This window comes from Camponotus vicinus, unplaced genomic scaffold, assembly GCF_025532165.1.
Source record: "Camponotus vicinus isolate PSW18456_S1 unplaced genomic scaffold, iyCamVici1.0 SCAF_14, whole genome shotgun sequence".
In the NCBI taxonomy this organism is placed as follows: domain Eukaryota; kingdom Metazoa; phylum Arthropoda; class Insecta; order Hymenoptera; family Formicidae; genus Camponotus; species Camponotus vicinus.
This window is the reverse complement of record NW_028141950.1, coordinates 5,256,115-5,277,362: the sequence shown is the minus strand read 5'-3', so window position 1 is coordinate 5,277,362 and position 21,248 is coordinate 5,256,115. Positions and strand designations below refer to the sequence as shown.

At 27.8% G+C, this 21,248-nt stretch overlaps 1 long non-coding RNA gene across 2 annotated transcripts; it reads right to left on the bottom strand.

Annotated features, from left to right (window-relative positions):
• Positions 1 to 15,657: 15,657 nt before the first annotated feature.
• Positions 15,658 to 20,114, bottom strand: LOC145965388 (uncharacterized). Of its 2 annotated transcripts, none has more exons than XR_014436686.1 (3): positions 19,890 to 20,114; positions 18,495 to 18,709; positions 15,658 to 15,839 (listed from the first exon to the last, which is right to left on the bottom strand). It is a non-coding gene; the product is annotated as an uncharacterized LOC145965388 (long non-coding RNA). The 2 variants fall into 2 exon arrangements; XR_014436685.1 differs by having other exon boundaries at positions 18,623 to 18,709.
• Between the last annotated feature and the right edge of the window lie 1,134 nt (positions 20,115 to 21,248).

Genomic DNA, 21,248 nt, shown 5'->3' with positions numbered 1-21,248 from the left:
TAATATATATTATATATTTATATGTAATATATTTTTAATAATATAAATAATAATAATATATATAAAATATTCAATTCTAATAAATTGACAAATTTGTTTAATAACACATTATAACATTTAATTATAATATTTGATAATAAATATTAATATATATTAACATATATTAATAACGTAAATTTAATAAATAAATTTGAACAAATATAGTAAAAAATATAATAAACAAATATAATAAAATATACTTATAATGACAAATATTTTTGATCTTTAAATGTAATAAATTATAATAAATAATGTCCAATATAACCACCATCTTCTTCTAAACATAAAGCAATTCTGCGCATGAAATTTTCTATCACGCGACTTATCATGAGAGAAGTGATCTCCGCACATGCGTTACGAATTCTATTTTCAAGAATTTCTACATTTTTCGGCAGGGTGTAATATATTTTATTTTTTATAGATTTAAAATACTTCTATAATTTAATATTCCGCTCGTGTATATTTTATAGTATATAAAATATTTCGACGAATTATCAATAACATAATGTTCGACTTTTACAACGTAAACAATAGCGTGCTATTGCTTGTATGTTATGGTTTTGCTATCATTTGCTCGGTGACATTCGAGCAGTAAAATAATGATGCGAAATATATATATATGCTTTGTATGTTAATTAATTGTTTAATAAATAACCGTTTAATTAATCTATAAAAACTTGAAAAACTTTTACAATTTAATATTTTCATGTATATGTTATAGTACGTAAAATATTTCGGCAACGAATTATCAATAACACGGTGTTCGACTTTGGCAATATAAAGAATAGCGTGCTATTATTAATATGTTACTTTGTTATCATTCGCACGGTGACACTCGAGCAATAAAGTAGTGCTGCGAAACGCTTCGCATATTGTCGAATTATTTTCTAAACATGATTACGATTAATATCGAAACATAATTTGATATAATTATTAATAATTAGAAATTAATTAACTTATGATAAACGACGAACGATAACTTATAATAAAATTGTATCGCAACGATAAATTCTTATCGAATCGCAATCATTAATTACTGCGAATAAAAATTGAAACGGGGGTACATAAAAGGGGATAAAAGAATTAATTTTGTTATGATCTTTCGATTATTAATGTTAATTAAAATAATTTCCTTAACGATACTTATTAGAATTAAATAAATTTCGACCAATTTAAATTTTCTTAATCGGCAATCACTCATAGAATATTTCAACGACGAATTATAACAATAACATAGTATAAGTCGACCATGGTTGGCGATATAAACAGTAAATAATGTCGCGATAATGTTTTTGACTTACGATCATTCGCACAGTAACCTTGAGCAATAAAGTAGTGACGTTTCATATATTATCAAATTCTCCCTTTCCATAGTCAACCTTGGCGATATAAACAGTACCGCGGTAATGTTTCTGACTTACTATCATTCGTTCAGTGGCTCTCGAGCAGTGAGGTAGTGATGTGAGACGTTCCATATATTATCAAATTCTTTCTCTAAACACAATTGCAAGTGCAACGAGGAACTTTTCGTGAATGAGTGTAAGTGCAACGAGGAATTCAAATAAGTGCAACGAGGATTGGAGTGCCACGAGGAAAAAGTGAAGAAAACAAAAGAAAAAAAGGAGGTCTTGGAAATGGATGGATCAATAAGATAAAATGTAAGTCATTAATATTTTAATTATTCATCACATTCATTATTTATTATATTGTTACGTCCCCGCGTCCCAACCCCCTGGATGTATTCGTCACCTGTTGAATTCTTTCGGCCGGAAGTACGTCGACGGAAGAAGATCGTTTCCGCGCTGTTCCGTTTTGTCAAGATGTTGTTATAAACAACGACTATCAAAGAGTCTGACAATGAGCCCAGCTGTCAAGTTGTGCGGACGCACGTCTATCTGTGATCCGTTTTACGATTATTCTGAATTCTTGTATGTTACTCGTAGTTAATTAAAGTTCTTATACCTTAAACCGCGTTATTATTTACTGCGCGAGAGTCGTGTGCCTATCGATTTTGTCGCGCGCGTTCGATATATATCGTTCCGCGAACGCAACAATATATAAATTATTTATCAATAGTATGTATATATTGTTGTATAACAACGATGGTCAGCTGAATCGAAGAATAGTTGTCAAGCTATCCGGACGCGTTTTACATTACGAGTCGTTATCGCGAGATTTCCCCTGTTATTATTCGTTGTTTGTGTATTCTGTGTTTTTAATTAAAGTTCTTAATTTCCATTAAGAGTATCTTGTTATTTTACGCGGTCCGCGAGTGCCCGATTGTGTTGAATGCGTTTCGATATCTCGAAGTCGCCGCCGCGGATGTAACAATATATTCAAAATTTACATATTTCTCGTTTGATTTTATTTCTTTAATTGTGATTCAATAGTGATTTTAAATTGTAACATAGAAAAAATAGAAAAAAATAGAAACTTTTTTATTTATCATATTTTTAAAAGTTTATATCTAAGAAATATAAATTTTGTAATTACGCGATTTATAACATTAATCTATTTAAAAGTAAAAATTAATTGCGCGCAATAATTAGTTTTAAAATCAATTATTTTGAACATTGCTTTATATAATAGATTTTCTCTTATCTTTTATATTTTTATTTATCGTTTATATTTGCGAATTTAAATTTATGTACTATATTACAAAATAAATTTCAAATTATGTATTATATTATATATAAAATTATATATAATATAACCCTCCCATGGGGTACACCTTGTCGCGGTGGGAGGGCTTAGTACTTGGATGGTGCCTTGAGGTTTGTCTTAAATTTTTCTATTTATGACAAATCTTAAGGTGCTTGAATGGGAAGCTAAGTACCCTTTCGCGTCGTCGGTGCCGTCAACGTGCCGCGGACGGCAAGCGCTTCGTTACCGCGTTTTCGCGGAACTTTTGGACTTTTTCATATAAAATCCCAATTTCATTTATTGTCACGAGTCGATATACATATTAAGTATATACATCGCGCGATCAAATATAAAATTTTTAATCGCATCGAAATAGTGGGGAAATCGTTAAGTATCGCGCGTAAAATAGCAAAAATAGCGATATAAAAATATCGCTCGTGAGTGCGGGAGTGCCGTTGAAAGTATCGCGCGTCAACAACATGAGAGGAGGAGAAGGCCTAGGAGAGGCATCAGGCACCTGTGAAGCAACTCTATGGTAAATAAATTATCGCTTATATATAATTATTTATTAATTGCGTACGCGATTTAAATTAAGTAATTAATCGCGTAATTTGATTTTTTATTTACATGACTTAAACAAGAAAAAAAGAGAGAAATTTTTACATAAAAACTGTAATTCAAAAGTTTTTACGTTCGAATAGCTTTTAATAGAATTATTAAATTATTACTTATTAGTAGAATTTTTTTCAAAATTTATAAAATTGTTTATCCGCTTATTATTTATGTGCGTCGGATATAAAATTAAATGCATATAATAATAATTTTTTGACCGTGACTACAATTTGAATCTTCTTTGTATGTTACAGACCAACAAACTATTGTGAGAGAAGGAGGAGGCCTGGGAGAGGCATCTTGCATCGGCGAAGCAACCTGATGGTGAATATTTATTATTTGTATATCAATTGTTATAAATCGTACGCATAATAATTCGTTCTTATAATTTAAAGGAATTAAAGAGAAAATTAGAGAGAAAGATTTTTATAAATATAAAAATTTCTATTTAAAAAATAATTTCAAAATTTATAAAATCTTTCCATACGTGTTTATATCTGCTTATTATTTTACACAACGGATATGAAATTCCGCACAATAATAATTTTTTGAAATATTGATTGTATTTTGAGCTTTGTTATAAATGAATTTTATATTTGTATGTTACAGACGTAGTTTTAACGACAACGTAGTTTCGATAACAACATCTCCGCTGCTGCACATCAATGCCACGGTGAGTGACAAAAACTTTTATTTAATTTTAAGGTAACGGTAGAGATTGTAGATAAATCCGTTGCCTTAAAATGGATGAACTAGGATAGATTAAATAACTTTTAATAAATTCGTTCGAAATGTATTGCATCCATCGCGAAAATATATTGCAGTATTTTAATTAAAGAAAGAAAATCGAGAAAAGATCATTTTTGTATAAATTTTATCTAATTTATTGAAAAGAACATTAAAAATTTTATCAATTACATCTGATGCTAATTTATTCTTATAACGCTCATTTATCTTATTCACTTATCTTATTCTAATTTCTTATAGTTCATCCATTATAGAATTTGTTGTAGATTGTTTTTAAACTTAATGTAAAGCCAAATGATTAATTAATGAAATAACTTGTAATATGATAAGTGTTATACACATATTAATTTTATATTTTATTATAAATTATGCATTACTATAAAAATTTATTAATTATATACATTATTATAATATCCATCAATCTTTATTGATAATCTGCACAAAAAATTTTTATATTATAAAAATTTTATATATTATACTAGGCTGCTAACAACTAAAGTCAGGATAACCATTTACAATTGGGCAGGATACATATACAGATTAGATTAATATATACATATTGTGTCATTTCATTTTGCCGGCATTTATTAAAATAAATATAAACTGCAACGAGATAAAAATAAATATAAGCAGTTATAAAATATTAAAATATAGTATTAAAATAAATATACAAGCAATAATTATATAAATTACAATTAATCTTTCGAGAGTGACAGTGTTATGTTAAATTCTGTGATACCCGGCATAAATTCTGCCCAATTATAAACGGTTGCTCTTGTTTTATATTTTACCATATGAAATATGGCTGTGTTAGCACTCTAATACAATATATAGAAATTTGTAATTTGGCTTTATTTCAGTTTAAAAAATGAAATTGAATTTATTTTTAAAAATGCTTTAAAAATAAAATCTAAATTATTAAAATTATTTTTTTCAGGAATATTAAGAAAATTGTACATATATAATTATTAGTGTTTAAGAAATATCATGAATAAATTCTTATGCAAATTACACGAAAAATTACCCAAAGTATACGTATAATGATTATATAATAGTAATTCATTAAATTAACATATTTGATTCTATAATATATATTTTTGAAATATTCATAAAAGAGTAACTGTTTGTATTTTCATATCAAAGAGTCATTAATAAATTCGAAATCTATTTATAAATTCCATATCACGCGGAACTGAATATTCATGAAATAAATTATGATTACGAAAATACTGTGCTTTTTCCGCGTTCTTTTCGCGTTTTTAGACGGGAATGCCATTTTAATAAAGGATCTTATTGCCGTCCCTCTCAAATAATATTCTCAAATATTGCTAATTAAAAGTAAAAAAATATCGAATAAGAGTATAAAAAGTCGATGTTAAGTTAGCGATTAAGTATTAGCTTCACAAAATTTAACGATCGCCTTCGATGTTATGAAGTTGCGAGTCAATTATTATACGGATTTAATGATTTACTTTCAATTCAATTTATGTATTTACGAATTTCGTATCCGAAATAAATATTCGTAAAATTAATAAACTACGGAAACATATCATATTTATTTCCGCATTCTTTCCCCATTCTTAGACGAAATTGCCATTTTAATAAAGGATCTCACCGCTGTCCCTCTCGTGAAATAATATTCCTGAATATTGCGCTAATTAAATATAAAGAAATATGGAATAAGAGTGTGAAGATTCGATGTGTTAAGTCAACGATTAAATATTAGCTTTATAAAATTAAACGATCACCTTCGATATTATAGAATCTCGAGTTAATTATTATCAATTTAATAATTTGTTTCTTCGGTTATATTTGTGTATTTACGAATTTCGTATCGGAAAATATTCATAAATAAATTAATAAATTACGGTTGCGAAAACACCGTGTTTTTCCCACGTTCTTTTCGTGTTCTTATACGAGATTAATAAAAGAATTATCGTTGTTCCTTTCGTTAGATAAACGTTAATGAAAGTTGCGTGACTCGTACCGCCGAGGAGTCGAAACGATTTTCATTATGGAGAATTATTTCTCATCGGTTCTTGTAAGATCCATTCGCGACGTCTAGTTCGGTGCCCTGTTGAAAATTAGGGATTTTTATTGTAGGAATGGAACTAATCCTAGGTTTTCCTGGCAATTTCCGACAGCAATGATTTCGGTAGTCATTCAACGACGAACGTCATACGCTTCTTTAAAGTCGAATTAATTTAAATAATATATATTTAGATGTAAGAGAAAATGCATCTATTCTTTTCTTCGTTAAAAATGTTCTGTCATTATTAGGATTGGTATTATTATTGCCTAATGCCAGAAATATTGAATAGTAGATTAAATATGGATATAGCGTTGTGTATAAATTTTTATTTTTCAAGTAATTTCATATTGTAATAGTTTTTATTAACTGTTTGATAAAAATGATTACGAACGAATATATTTTATTATTAATTATTAATTATTTCTAGGTACTGAGGATATTAATATTAGTTTTTAGTTTCTTTTAAGAAACTATTTGCAGGTATTGGACATCCATCGCCATTTTAGGATATTAGTTTTTAGATATATATCATTTTATATATATGTATAATAAAATACATGCACAAATTAACGTATCCAAAATATTTTTAAAATTTTTATTAATATTATATATTATATATACGCGAAATTATACATGAATGTTACATAAAATGTGCGAATACTTAAAAATTTAGAGACGAATCGAATGGGTACCCCTATATCAGCAAGATATTGATTAAAAGAAAAGAAATTATTAATTTAAACATTATAAGAATAAGAATCTAGAGAATTAATCTAGAATTAATTATATATTTAAAATTATTTTATTTATTTTATTTTGCACACTATTCGAATTGAAATTTTTTAAATCTTGCTGTTATCGGGTTCGATTCGTCTCGCGCGCGCAAACGGTACCCCAAAACTATTTGTATTCCCACATTCACTACAAACTTCAATGATGCATGGATTTTATTATTTATTAATATAATCGTTCGTAATCACATTTCTATAAAAATTGCTATATCCATTTAATTTTCAATAAAGAAATATATTTCTTAATAATGTAAGAACATGTTTTCTGACGTGAATATCAATTTCGTGAATTGAAGATAATGGCGACGGATAATTGTCGTTGATTTATTACTGAAATCATTGCTATTGGGAATAGTCCGGAAGATCCGGAATTTGGTCTCTCCTACAGTGAAGTTCCCGACGTTCAATGGATCACTTAACTTTTCTTCGCAGATTGATCTTGCGAAATCTGATGTAGAAACAAGATGTTAATCGTTCTCCATTTTTAAGATCGCTCCTCTTTTTATCGGATATTATCGGTATGTCACTCGCGTATCTGCATTTGAATATTTTGAATATTATCGATTTATTTATTTGTCGCGTTTTATCGCGAATTTTAAATCGCGATTTTTCTTATAAAAATTCGCAAATATATCGGTCGGTGAATTGTATATTCGCAAACATTACAGACCTCAAATGTTTATCGAAATATCTTCGATTTTCTATATTTACGTGACAATAATTATATCACGCTCGTGTCTATTGAGAGCTTCGATTATTATACCATAAAAATTATACGTATCGCGATCAAATATTCCGCATATTATCGATTTATTTATTCGTCGCGTTTTCTCGTGAATTCGAATCGCGATTTATCTTGTAAAGATTCGTAAATGACAGTGAGTTCTATATTCGTAAATATTACAGACATCAAATTGTCTGTCGAAATATCTTTACATTTATGTGATAATAATTATATCGCGCGCGATTATAATGTCTATTGAAGCTTCGATTATTATATTATAAAAATTATACATATCGCAATCGGATATTCCGAATATTATCGATTTATTTAATCGTCGCGTTTTCTCGGAAATTTTAAATCGCGATTTATCTTATAATTTAACGTTATCTTATAATTTAATCGTTGACTTGTACATCGAAGCTTTTTCTCTTTTACCATGTCTTTGAATATTGTCTTTAATGAGTCCGCACAAAATGCGCCAGTAATGCAAATACTTTCTTCTACAATCGTAGAAATGATTTTATTAATGACTCTTTTGATCACGATTATTTACGTTACATATAATTACGTTACATTAAATTCTATTATTGCATATCTATTATTAATAATAAATATCGTGTAATTAATTATTCTCGTCTAAACTACGTAAAAATTTTTAGTAAATTTTATATTATACGTATATTTTGGACATTTTCGTGTAATAAATTATTCCATGTAATAAATTATTTTGTATTAAATTATATTTTACATAAACTTTTTTATTAAACCCTATGTATTGAAAAAAAATAAAGAATAAAAAAAATTTTTCCTCCTCGATATATCTCTACCTTAACGAAGGCATTTGCCAGGTGAGGAGGTTTGAGTACTCTAATGAACCTAAGAGCTATGCCGGCGATAACACACGCCGATATTCATATAGAATTCTATTCTTATGTTTAAAATAATCTTAAGTATCTTAGATTGCTTCTTAAGGTTCCGTTTAGTTAGTAAAATAAGTTATATAATAAGTTATATAATAAGTTATATAATAAATAGTTATATAACATTTTCCAACTTACTTAAATATAAGAGTGAATTATGAATCTTAAGACGATCTTAAATATAAGAGTGAATTATGAATATTGGCCGTCGTTACCGGCAGGGACACTCATGCCGGACAGGTCGAAGGGGAAGAGTCAGACTAAGAGAGATACCAATATTATTTATATATTAATATATATTAATTATTTATTATATTAATATATTAATTAATACATATTAATTAATATATAATATTATTTATTATATTATTATATTGATATTTTTGAATAAAATGAATTATTAATATTTTTGAGTAAAATTAAGCAAAAGAGACAATAATCGAAAGAATAAAGAAAAATAGACTTCAGCAATTTGAATATTTGTTAAAAATGCCTGAAGACAACAAATGGCCACAGAAAGTATTCCGATGGACATCACAAGAAGAAGAAGCGTTTCTATAATTTTTAGGACGAGGCAGTGCGACAGTTCATAACAATCCGAAGATTCTAAGAAAAAGATGCATTGGACAGAGACGCATAATGATTAGACATATAAAAAGACAGCTTGCAAAGAGTAATAAAATTTACTAATAATATAATAATAATATATTTTGTAATTATGTTATACTTTATTATTAAGTACATTGTATTATATAATATAGAGCATTTTAAATATAAAAAATATTGCAGCAATGAAGATTATAATAAAATATTATGTGATTATAATATTATAATATTATATATATATATATATATATATATATATATATATATATAATTGTATATTGTTAATCGTGCTAAGGAAGGGCCAAAGACGATCCGAAATATTCGTTATTTTTGTAGTTTTTTAGTTCGAAATAAACAACAATTAATAAGAAGGAAATGTTGTTTCTTTCCTGCGCTCCAACTACCGCGCTGTGGCATTTATGTGCAATTTTGATTTAATTAATATGAAATAAATTTTTATGAGGGAAAATTATTTTTTGATATTTATATAGAGTCAAATATAATTCGTTTCCGACGTTTCATCTATTTTTCAATCATTTAAACATAATTCGGATTAAAAACGCGCACTTTAAAACGTCGAATGGTAGAATCGTCTAAATAATTAACATATAACGAAAAACTCCATAAAAGATACATTAATCTTTTAATAAATAATTATGTAATTAATCTATATAATCTAAAATATTTCTCTATACTTTAATATTCCGCGCATATATTTATTAAAGAATGTAAAATATTTCGATGATGAACGGACAATAACATCTTGGCCTTGGTGGCGTAAACAACAGCGCGCTAATATCTATATGCCACGACTTTGGTATTATTCGCACAGTGACACTCGAGCAAAGATAGTGATACAAAATACTTTGTATATTATCGAATTAATAATTAAATGATTATTACATATCATGACTTCAATTACATTAATCTTTCGATCTTATAATTCGTGTTAATATACATATATTATACATATATCAACAATGAAAATAGCATTTAACAAGTAGTATTGAATTTGGCCCAATATAAATGTCGAGCGAATACGTCCCTCGTGTGTTCTCTATCTCTTACAATATAATAAAGTATATTTCTTGTATAATTATTCCGCGATGAGGCATGCCGTGCAAGGTATCTCGCAATCGTTTTATAATTATAATTAGTCGTATTTTCGAGAGTGAGTGCCACGAAAAAATAACAAAGGACGAACAAGGGAGGAAAAGGATATTGGGAAAGGCATATAGGTCAGGCAACATACGGAGTAATGAAATTGCGTGGTAAATGATTTATAAATTTTTTATATCATTTATATTATTTTTTAATTAAAAAAATTACTATCGTAAAATATTATTAAAATTATTATTACCTGATTAGTAAAATTATGATTACCTAATGGATATATCGTTACGTTTTGAACGGCTTCAACGAATCTAAAATAATAAATTATACTTTATCACGAAATATATTTAACTATATGTATTATTAAAGAAGTAATTTTATTCGTATAAAACATATAGTAATTTTATTCGTATCACTATCTATATGTTACTGAAAATTCATTGCCGAAATATGTATTTTACGTACTATAAGATATGTATACAGGATATCTGATAACTTTTTGTAGTCCCGAAGTGTGAAGGTAGATTGGCTCAAATTAAGAAGGAAGGTGTTCTGTTTTGCAATATTAGTAATAATTAACGAAAAATTAATTAAAGAAAATCAGCCAATTTGGGTGAGGCAATGAGAGTCGTCCGATTATAACCTTATACTAGGCGCGCGGCGGAGAGTGGGGAAGGAGTGGTAAGTTGGGGCACATTGTTTAATAAATAATCAATTTTAATTAATAAATTAAAATACTTCTATAATTTATTTAATATTACGCAATAGTGTATATTTTATAATATATAAAATATTTCGGCAACAAATTATCAATAACATAGTGTTCGACTTTGGCAATATAAAATATAAACAGTAGCGCGCTATACGTTACCGCTTTGTTATCATTCGCAGGATGACTCTCGAGTAATAAAGTAGTGGTGAGAAACGCTTCGTATATTGTAATTTTTTTACTAAACACGATTACGATTAGTATCGTAAACATAATTTGCTATAATTATTAATAAAAATTAATTAATTAAAAATTAATTAACGACATGAAACTGTATCGTAACGATAAATCTTTATCGAATCGCAATCATTCATTACCGCGATTAAAAATTGATACAGGGAATACATAAAAGAGTATATGAGAATTAATTATGCTATGATCTTTCGATCATTGCTGCTTATTATAATATTCTTTAACAATATTAGAATTAAATATATTTCGATCAATGTTTTAAATTTTCTCAATCCTTGTTAATTAAACACACAATTTAATCGAGAACCGATTAAATTATAAGAATATTAAAATATTAAATAATCCAAATAATCCAAAATATTAAATAATCACTTCGACCATTGCGATTTTTACGGACAATAATTATTATTTTAATATTTAGAATCACAAATATATTTCATCCGTATTACTTTATCGTTCTTAATAATCTAAATATAATTTGGATTGCGAGAAAACACAAAGTAAAACAATCGAATTATAGATGCAAATAATTAGCATAACGAAAGGCTCCGTGATAAATTGTTTAATAAATAATCAATTTTAATGAATAAATTAGAATACGTCATTAATTTTATATTCTGCGTTAATGTATATTTTATAATATATAAAATATTTCAGCAACAAATTATCGATAACACGGCGTTCGACTTTGGCAATATAAAATATAAACAGTAGCGTCCTATACGTTATCCCTTTGTCATCATTCGCACGGTGACTCTCGAGTAATAAAGTAGTGGTAAGAAACGCTTCGTATATTCTAATTTTTTTACTAAATACGATTACGATTAGTATCGAAACATAATTTGCTATAAATATTAATAAAAATTAATAAATTAAAAATTAATTAACGACATGAAACTGTATCGTAACGATAAATCTTTATCGAATCGCAATCATTCATTACCGCGATTAAAAATTGATACAGGGAATACATAAAAGAGTACATGAGAATTAATTATGCTATGATCTTTCGATCATTGCTGCTTATTATAATATTTCTTTAACAATATTAGAATTAAATATATTTCGACAAATGTTTTAAATTTTCTCAATCCTTGTTAATTAAACACACAATTTAATCGAGAACCGATTAAATTATAGGAATCTAAAATATTAAATAATCACTTCGATCGTTGCGATTTTTACGGACAATAATTATTATTTTAATATTTAGAGTCACAAATATATTTCATCCGAGTTACGTTATCGTTCTACTTGATAATCTAAATATAATTTGAATTGTGAAAGAACACGAAGTAAAACAATCGAATTATAGATGCAAATAATTAGCATAACGAAAGGCTCCGTGATAAATTGTTTAATAAATAATCAATTTTAATGAATAAATTAGAATACATCATTAATTTAATATTCTGCGTTAATGTATATTTTATAATATATAAAATATTTCAGCAACGAATTATCGATAACACGGCATTCGACTTTGGCAATATAAAATATAAACAGTAGTGCCCTATACGTTACTGAATGGTTTAATAAATAATCAATTAATCTTAATCAATAAATAAAAATACTTCTATAATTTAATATTCCGCGCACGAATATTTTATATTACAGAAAATATTTCGGCAACGAGAGAATTATCAATAACACCGTGTTCGACCTTGATAAACAGTATCGCGCTATTGTTAATATGTTACACGGCTTTATTAATGTTTTTGACTTACGATCATTCGCACAGTAACCTTGAGCAATAAAGTAGTGACGTTTCATATATTATCAAATTCTTTCTTTACATAGTCAACCTTGGCGATATAAACAGTACCGCGGTAATGTTTCTGACTTACGGTCATTCGCACAGTAACTTTGAGCAATAAAGTAGTGACGTTTCATATATTATCAAATTCTTCCTTTACATAGTCGACCCTGGCGATATAAACAGTACCGCGGTAATATTCTTGACTTACGATCATTCGCTCAGTGGCTCTTGAGCAGTGAAGTAGTGATGTGAGACGTTTCATATATTACCAAATTCTTTCTCTAAACACAATTGCAAGTGCAACGAGGAACTTTTCGTGAATAAGTGTAAGTGCAACGAGGATTAAAGTGCCACGAGAAAAGAGAGAAGAAAGCAAAAGAAAAAGGAGGTTTTAGAAATGGAAGGATCAATAAGAGATATGATGTAAGTCATTAATATAAATTATTTATTACATTCATTATTTATTATATTGTTGCGTCCCCGCGTCCCGTCCCGCTGAATGTATTCGTCACCCGTTGAATTCTTTCGTAGAAGATCGTTTTCGCGCGCGTTGTCAAGATATTGTTATAAACAACGACTGTCAGAGAGTCTAAGCCTAGCTGTCAAGTGGTGCGGACGCGCGTCTATTTGTGATCCGTTTTACGATTATTCTGAATTCTTGTATGTTACTCGCGATTTATTAAAATTCTTGTGTATAAATCGCGTTATTATTTACGAGTGCACGAGCGTCAGCGTATGTCGAATGTCGCGCGCGTTCGATATATATCGTTCCGCGGACGTAACAATATATAAATTATTTATCATTAGTATATATTCAAAATATACATATTTCACGTTTCGTTTTATTTCTTTGATAGTGATTCAATAGTGATTTTAAATTGTAACATGTATAATACATATGCTTATAAAAAATATTCCATTTTATTTTAAAATAATTAAAACATTTATAAAATTTTTTATTAATTAATATTTTCAGATGCTTCTTATATTTTACAAAATATTTCATATTAATATATTTACTTAAATATTTCATATATAAAAAAATAGAAATTTTTTTATTTATCATATTTTTAAAAGTTTATATCTAAGAAATATAAATTATTTTGTAATTATGCAATTTATAACATTAAAATATATCTATTTAAAAGTAAAAATGTAAAAATTAATTCCGCGCAATAATTAGTTTTAAAATCAATTATTTTGAACATTGCTTTATATAATAAATTTTCTCTTTTCTTTTATATTTTTATTTATCGTTTATTTGCGAATTAAAATTTATATATAGTATATTACAAAATATATTATATATTATATTATATATAAAATATTATATATAATATAACCCTCCCATAGGGTACACCTTGTCGCGGTGGGAGGGCTTAGTACTTGAATGGTGCCTTGAGGTTTATCTTAAATTTTTCTATTTATGATAAATCTTAAGGTGCCTGAATGGGAAGCTAAGTACCCTTTCGCGTCGTCGGTGTCGTCAACGTGCCGCGGACGGCAAGCGCTTCGTTACCGCGTTTTCGCGTTGTAGTATTCTCGCGTCGTCGCGTTTTCGCGGAACTTTTGGACTTTTTCATATAAAATCCCAATTTCATTTATTGTCACGAGTCTCTACTTCCGATGCCAACTAACTAGGATTTCGAGTTTGCACACGTTGCTATGCAACGTACACTCGTGCTTCGTGCTTCGTCAAGTGATTCGGCCCGAATTAGTTAGAACTCGATCGATTGCTCGGAATGGTCGTCAATGGGTCCCTTCTCTTTGCTCGTCTACAGCCACACGCACTGCGTGTGTTAACCCTGTCGAGGAGTCGAGTGGATTCCCCTAGGCACGATTTTCGCTCGGTAAAAGGGGTTGCCTCCCCATTTTCTAAATTGCTGAATGTTAGCATTTAAAAAATGTGGGTATCCTCTTCTTTTGCCGTCTACCAGCCTGGTGTAGCCATATCCTGCATTGCGGGAAACTTCGTGTTCCGGGCGAAGCACCTGAAATCGTGCTTAGCGGGTCCAGGTTCGGTACGAGATAGGATAATTATGCGCGAAAAAGAGTTCGTGAACTTCATTTTCCTCTATTTCCGTCAATCGTTTCGTCTTCTTTCCGGTTTGGGCTTAGTCCTTGCTCGTTGTATCGTTGCATTCCTGACCTGTTGGCTCGAAGCTGATTCTTATAAGTGAAATGGGATTTTCGCTCGTACCGAAACCGGGAGTGCCGTTCAAAGTATATACATATTAAGTATATACATCGCGCGACCAAATAGAAAATTTTTTATCGTATCGAAATAGTGCGGAAACCGTCTAGTATAGCGCGTAAAAGTGCGAAAATAGCGATATAAAAATATCGCTCGTGAGTGCGGGAGTGCCATTAAGTATCGCGCGTCTAACTGAGAGGAGGAGGAGGCCTAGGAGAGGCATCAGGCTTCGGCAGAGCAACCTTCTGGTAAGCAATTTATTTATTTGTAATTTGTAATTGTATTTGTAATTATATATTAAATATTAAATATATTTATTATAATTTAAATTAAACAATTAATCGCAACAATTAATTTGATGTTTTTATTTATATTTTTTCATTTATATTTAAATAAGAGAGAATTAAAGAAAAAGATTTTTAAATTAAAGCTATAATCTTGTAAAGGTGTAAGCTTTTATAAAGTTATAAGAGAATTATTAGTAGTTTTTTAAAATTTATAGAATTATTTTATTAATCTGCTATTATTATATGCATCGAATATAAAATTTAATGTATACAATAATTTTTGAAATATTAATTATTTTGAACGCTGCTACATTAGAATCTTCTTTTGTATGTTATAGATCGATGCAACAACCCTGATGATCTGAGAGGAGGAGCAGGCCTAGGAGAGGCATCCTGCACCGGCGGAACAACCTGATGGTGAATATTATTATTTATATATTAATTGTTATAAATCGTTAACTTGTTATAAACGAATAATAATTCGATCTTATTATTTAAATGAATTAAAGAGAAAGATTTTTATAAAAGTGATAAAATTTTCTATTTAAAAAACAGTTTCAAAAATTTATAAAATTTTTCCATACGTGTTTATCTGCTTATTATTTTACACATCGGATATAAAATTCCGCGCGATAAAAATTTTTTTAAATATTAATTGCATTTTGTGAGCATTATTATAAATGAATTTTATTTTTGTATGTTACAGACAACTAGCTTCGATAACAACAACTCCGCTGTTGCGCATCAGTGCCGGTGAGTGAAAAAAACTTTTATTTAACTTTAAGGTAACGGATTCGTAGAAATTGTAGATGTAGATTGTAGATTGTAGATAAATCCGTTGCCTTAAAATGGATGAGCTAGGATGGATTAAATTAAATAAATTAAATTAAATAATTAAATTAAATAAATTAAATTAAATAATTAAATCATATTAATTAAATTAAATTAAATAATTTAACAAGTTCTTTCGAACTTATGCTTTGCATCTACTGCGAAAATATATTGAAATATTAATTAAAAAAAGAAGAGATCAAGAAAAGATTTTGTTGTAAAGATTTTGTCTAACTTATTAAATAAAGGACACGCATTAACAATTATCAATTTTACCAATTTTTGATGCTAATTTATTCTTATAATACGCACTTATCTTCTAATTGCTCATAGCTTATCCATCATAGAATTTGTTTGTAGATATTGTTTTTAAACTTTACTTTAACTTAATATAAAGCCAAATGATTAATTAATTAAATAATTTGTAATATGATAAATACACATATTAATTTTATATTTTATTATAAAATATAATTTATAGAAATTTGTTGTAATTTGGCTTTATTTCAATTAAAATAAAGTTATATTTAATATTTAACGAACGATCGTGAAATCGAACGATCGTTACTAAATGAGCGTAAATATTTCACGCTCTTTTGCCAGTAATTATCTGGCAAAAGAAGGAGTAATTATCTCCTTCTTCGATCTCTGATTAGAGATCGAGAATGAAAGTGGCCAGGATCAACGAAAGGTAGGTTCAACTGGCCTGAAGAGTACGGTTAGGGTACGCGGTTAGGGCACGCGGTTAGGGCACGCGGTTAGGGCACGTGACTAAAATATATACATGATTAGGTGAGGTGATGATTAGAGATAGGTTCCTCAAATCTCGAATAATTTTAGTTAATCAGGAAGTAGGGTTGTTAAGACTATTAAGTAAAATCATTAGAATTCTTCTATTAATATTAGGGTTGTTAGGGCTCTTAAGATCATTAGAATTCTGTAATAGTAGGATTGTTAGAGCTATTAAAATTATTAGAATCCTTTAATAGTAGGGTTGTTAGGGCTGTAAGAAAGATTCATTCTTTCTTTTAATATTCCAATAATCCTAGAGGTAAATTAAAATTATTTTAATTAAGTTGAATTTATTTTTAAAAACGTTGTGAAAATAAACATAACATGTTTTAAAAATAAAAATGTTTTAAAAGTGAAATTTAATTTATCAAAATTATCTTCAGAAATATTAAAGAAATTGCATAATTATTAACGTTTAAGAAATCTTAACATATTATATTTTATTTTAAAATTTAAAAATATGTGTGTATTAAATCAAATATAATATTTAATCCAAATGTTAATGCTATCAATATCAAATTATTATATCGATGTTATTGAATATTTGAATAAATCGAATATTATTATTTGATATTGATAGCATCATAAATTTGTAAATTGTAAATTGTAAATTATAAATAGTTATAATTGTATTTTAATTATAATCTAACATTGATATTTTAATTGTAAAATACAATACAATTATGACTATAATTATATTATATGAAATTGTATTTACGATTGTAAATTTTTATGTAAATTACACGAAAAATTATCGAAAGTATACGTATAATGATTACATAATAGTAATTAACATAATAGTAATTCATTAAATTAAAATATTTGTTTCTGTAGTATATATTTTTGAAATATTCATAAAAGAATAACTGTTTGTATTTTCACGTTAGAGAGTCATTAATAAATTCGGAAAATTTTTATATAGAATGTAAAAATTCGATGCTAAATTAATGATTAAATATAAGCATTATAAAATTTGACGGACACCTTCGTTACAGAATCGCGAGTCAATTATTATAAATTTAATGATATGTTTTCCGTTAGCTTTATTTATTTGTGAATTCCATATCGCGCGGAACTGAATATTCTTAAAATAAATTATTAAAGTATGATTGCGAAAATACCGTGCTTTTTCCGCGTTCTTTTTGCGTTCTTGTACAAGATTACCATTTTAACAAAAGAATTTTATCGCTGTCCCTCTCGTCAGATAATATTCCTAAATATTGCTAATTAAATATAAAGAAATGTTGAATAAGAGAGTGAAGATTCGATGTGATAAGTCAACGATTAAATATTAGCTTCACAAAATTTAACGATCACCTTCGATATTATAGAACCGCGAGTTAATTATTATGAATTTAATAATTTGTTTTTTCAGTTATATTTGTATTTACGAATTTTTTTTTTTCGTATCGGAAAATATTCATAAATAAATTAATAAATTACCGTTGCGAAAACATCGTATTTTTCTCGCGTTCTTTTTCGCGTACTTAGACGAGATTGTCGTTTTAATAAAAGAATTATCGTTGTTCCTTCCGTTAAATAAACGTTAATGAAAGTTGCGTGGCTCGTACCGCCGAGGAGTCGAAGTGATTTTCATCTTGGAGAATTATTTCTCACCGGTTCTTGTGAGATCCATTCGCGACGTCTAGTTCGGTGCCCTGTTGAAAATTGGGGATTTTTATTGTAGGAATGGTACTAATCTCAGGTTTTCCTGGCAATTTCCGACAGCAATGATTTCGGTAGTCATTCAACGACGAACGCCATACGTTTCTTTAAAGTCGAATTAATTTAAATAATATATATTTAGATGTGAGAGAAATGCATCTATTCCTTTCTTCGTTAAAAATGTTCTGTCATTATTAGGATTGGTATTATTATTGCCTAATGCCAGAAATATTGAATAGTAGATTAAATATGGATATAGCGTTGTGTATAAATTTTTATTTTTCAAGTAATTTCATATTGTAATAGTTTTTATTAACTGTTTGATAAAAATGATTACGAACGAATATATTTTATTATTAATTATTAATTATTTCTAGGTACTGAGGATATTAATATTAGTTTTTAGTTTCTTTTAAGAAACTATTTGCAGGTATTGGACATCCATCGCCATTTTAGGATATTAGTTTTTAGATATATATCATTTTATATATATGTATAATAAAATACATGCACAAATTAACGTATCCAAAATATTTTTAAAATTTTTATTAATATTATATATTATATATACGCGAAATTATACATGAATGTTACATAAAATGTGCGAATACTTAAAAATTTAGAGACGAATCGAATGGGTACCCCTATATCAGTAAGATATTGATTAAAAGAAAAAAATTATTAATTTAAACGTAATAAGAATAAGAATCTAGAGAATTAATCTAGAATTAATTATATATTTTAATTATATATTTAAAATTATTTCATTTATTTTATTTTGCATACTATTCGAATTGAAATTTTTTAAATCTTGCTGTTATCGGTTTCGATTCGTCTCGCGCGCGCGAACGGTACCCCAAATTACGTGTTCGCACATTTAACACAAACTCCAATGATGCATGTATTTTATTATTTATAAATATAATCGTTCGTAATCACATTTGTATAAAAAAAATCGTTATATCCATTTATTTTTCAATAAAGATATATATTTCTTAATAATGTAAGAACATGTTTTCTGACGTGAATATCAATTTCGTGAATTGAAGATAATGACGAGGGATAATTGTCGTTGATTTATTACTGAAATCATTGCTATTGGGAATAGTCCGGAAGATCCGGAATTTGTTCCCTCCTACAGTGAAGTTCCCGACGTTCAATGGATCACTTAACTTTTCTTCGCAGATTGATCTTGCGAAATCTGATGTAGAAACAAGATGTTAATCGTTCTCCATTTTTAAGATCGCTCCTCTTTTTATCGGATATTATCGGTATGTCACTCGCGTATCTGCATTTGAATATTTTGAATATTATCGATTTATTTATTTGTCGTGTTTTATCGCGTATTTTAAATCGCGATTTATCTTATAAAAATTCGCAAATATGTCGGTCGGTGAATTGTATATTTGCAAACATTACAGACCTCAAATGTTTATCGAAATATCTTCGATTTTCTATATTTACGTGACAATAATTATATCACGCTCGTGTCTATTGAGAGCTTCGATTATTATACCATAAAAATTATACGTATCGCGATCAAATATTCCGCATATTATCGATTTATTTATTCGTCGCATTTTCTCGTGAATTCGAATCGCGATTTATCTTGTAAAGATTCGTAAATGACAGTGAGTTCTATATTCGTAAATATTACAGACATCAAATTGTCTGTCGAAATATCTTTACATTTATGTGATAATAATTATATCGCGCGCGATTATAATGTCTATTGAAGCTTCGATTATTATATTATAAAAATTATACATATCGCAATCGGATATTCCGAATATTATCGATTTATTTAATCGTCGCGTTTTCTCGGGAATTTTAAATCGCGATTTATCTTATAATTTAACGTTATCTTATAATTTAATCGTTGACTTATACATCGAAGCTTTTTCTCTTTTACCATGTCTTTGAATATTGTCTTTAATAAATCCGCGCAAAATGCGCCAGTAATGCAAATACTTTCTTCTACAATCGTAGAAATGATTTTATTAATGACTCTTTTGATCACGATTATTTACGTTACATATAATTACGTTACATTAAATTCTATTATTGCATATCTATTATTAATAATAAATGTTGCGTAATTAATCATCGCTAATCATTCTCGTCTGGACTATGTAAAAATTTTTAGTAAATTTTATATTTTACGTATATTTGGACATTTTCGTGTAATAAATTATTCCATGTAATAAATTATTTTGTATTAAATTATATTTTACATAAACTGTTTTATTAAACCCTATGTATTGAAAAAAATAAAAAATAAAAAAAATTTTTCCTCCTCGATATATCTCTACCTTAACAAAGGCATTTGCCAGGTGAGGAGGTTTGAGTACTCTAATGAACCTAAGAGCTATGTCGGCGGTAACATACGCCGATATTCATATAGAATATAGACTATTCTTATATTTACAATGGCATACACATACATATAGGTAAATAATTTATAAAAATTATTTTTATTATTTATTATATTTATATATTACTTTCAAAACAAATGAATTAATTGTTTTAATT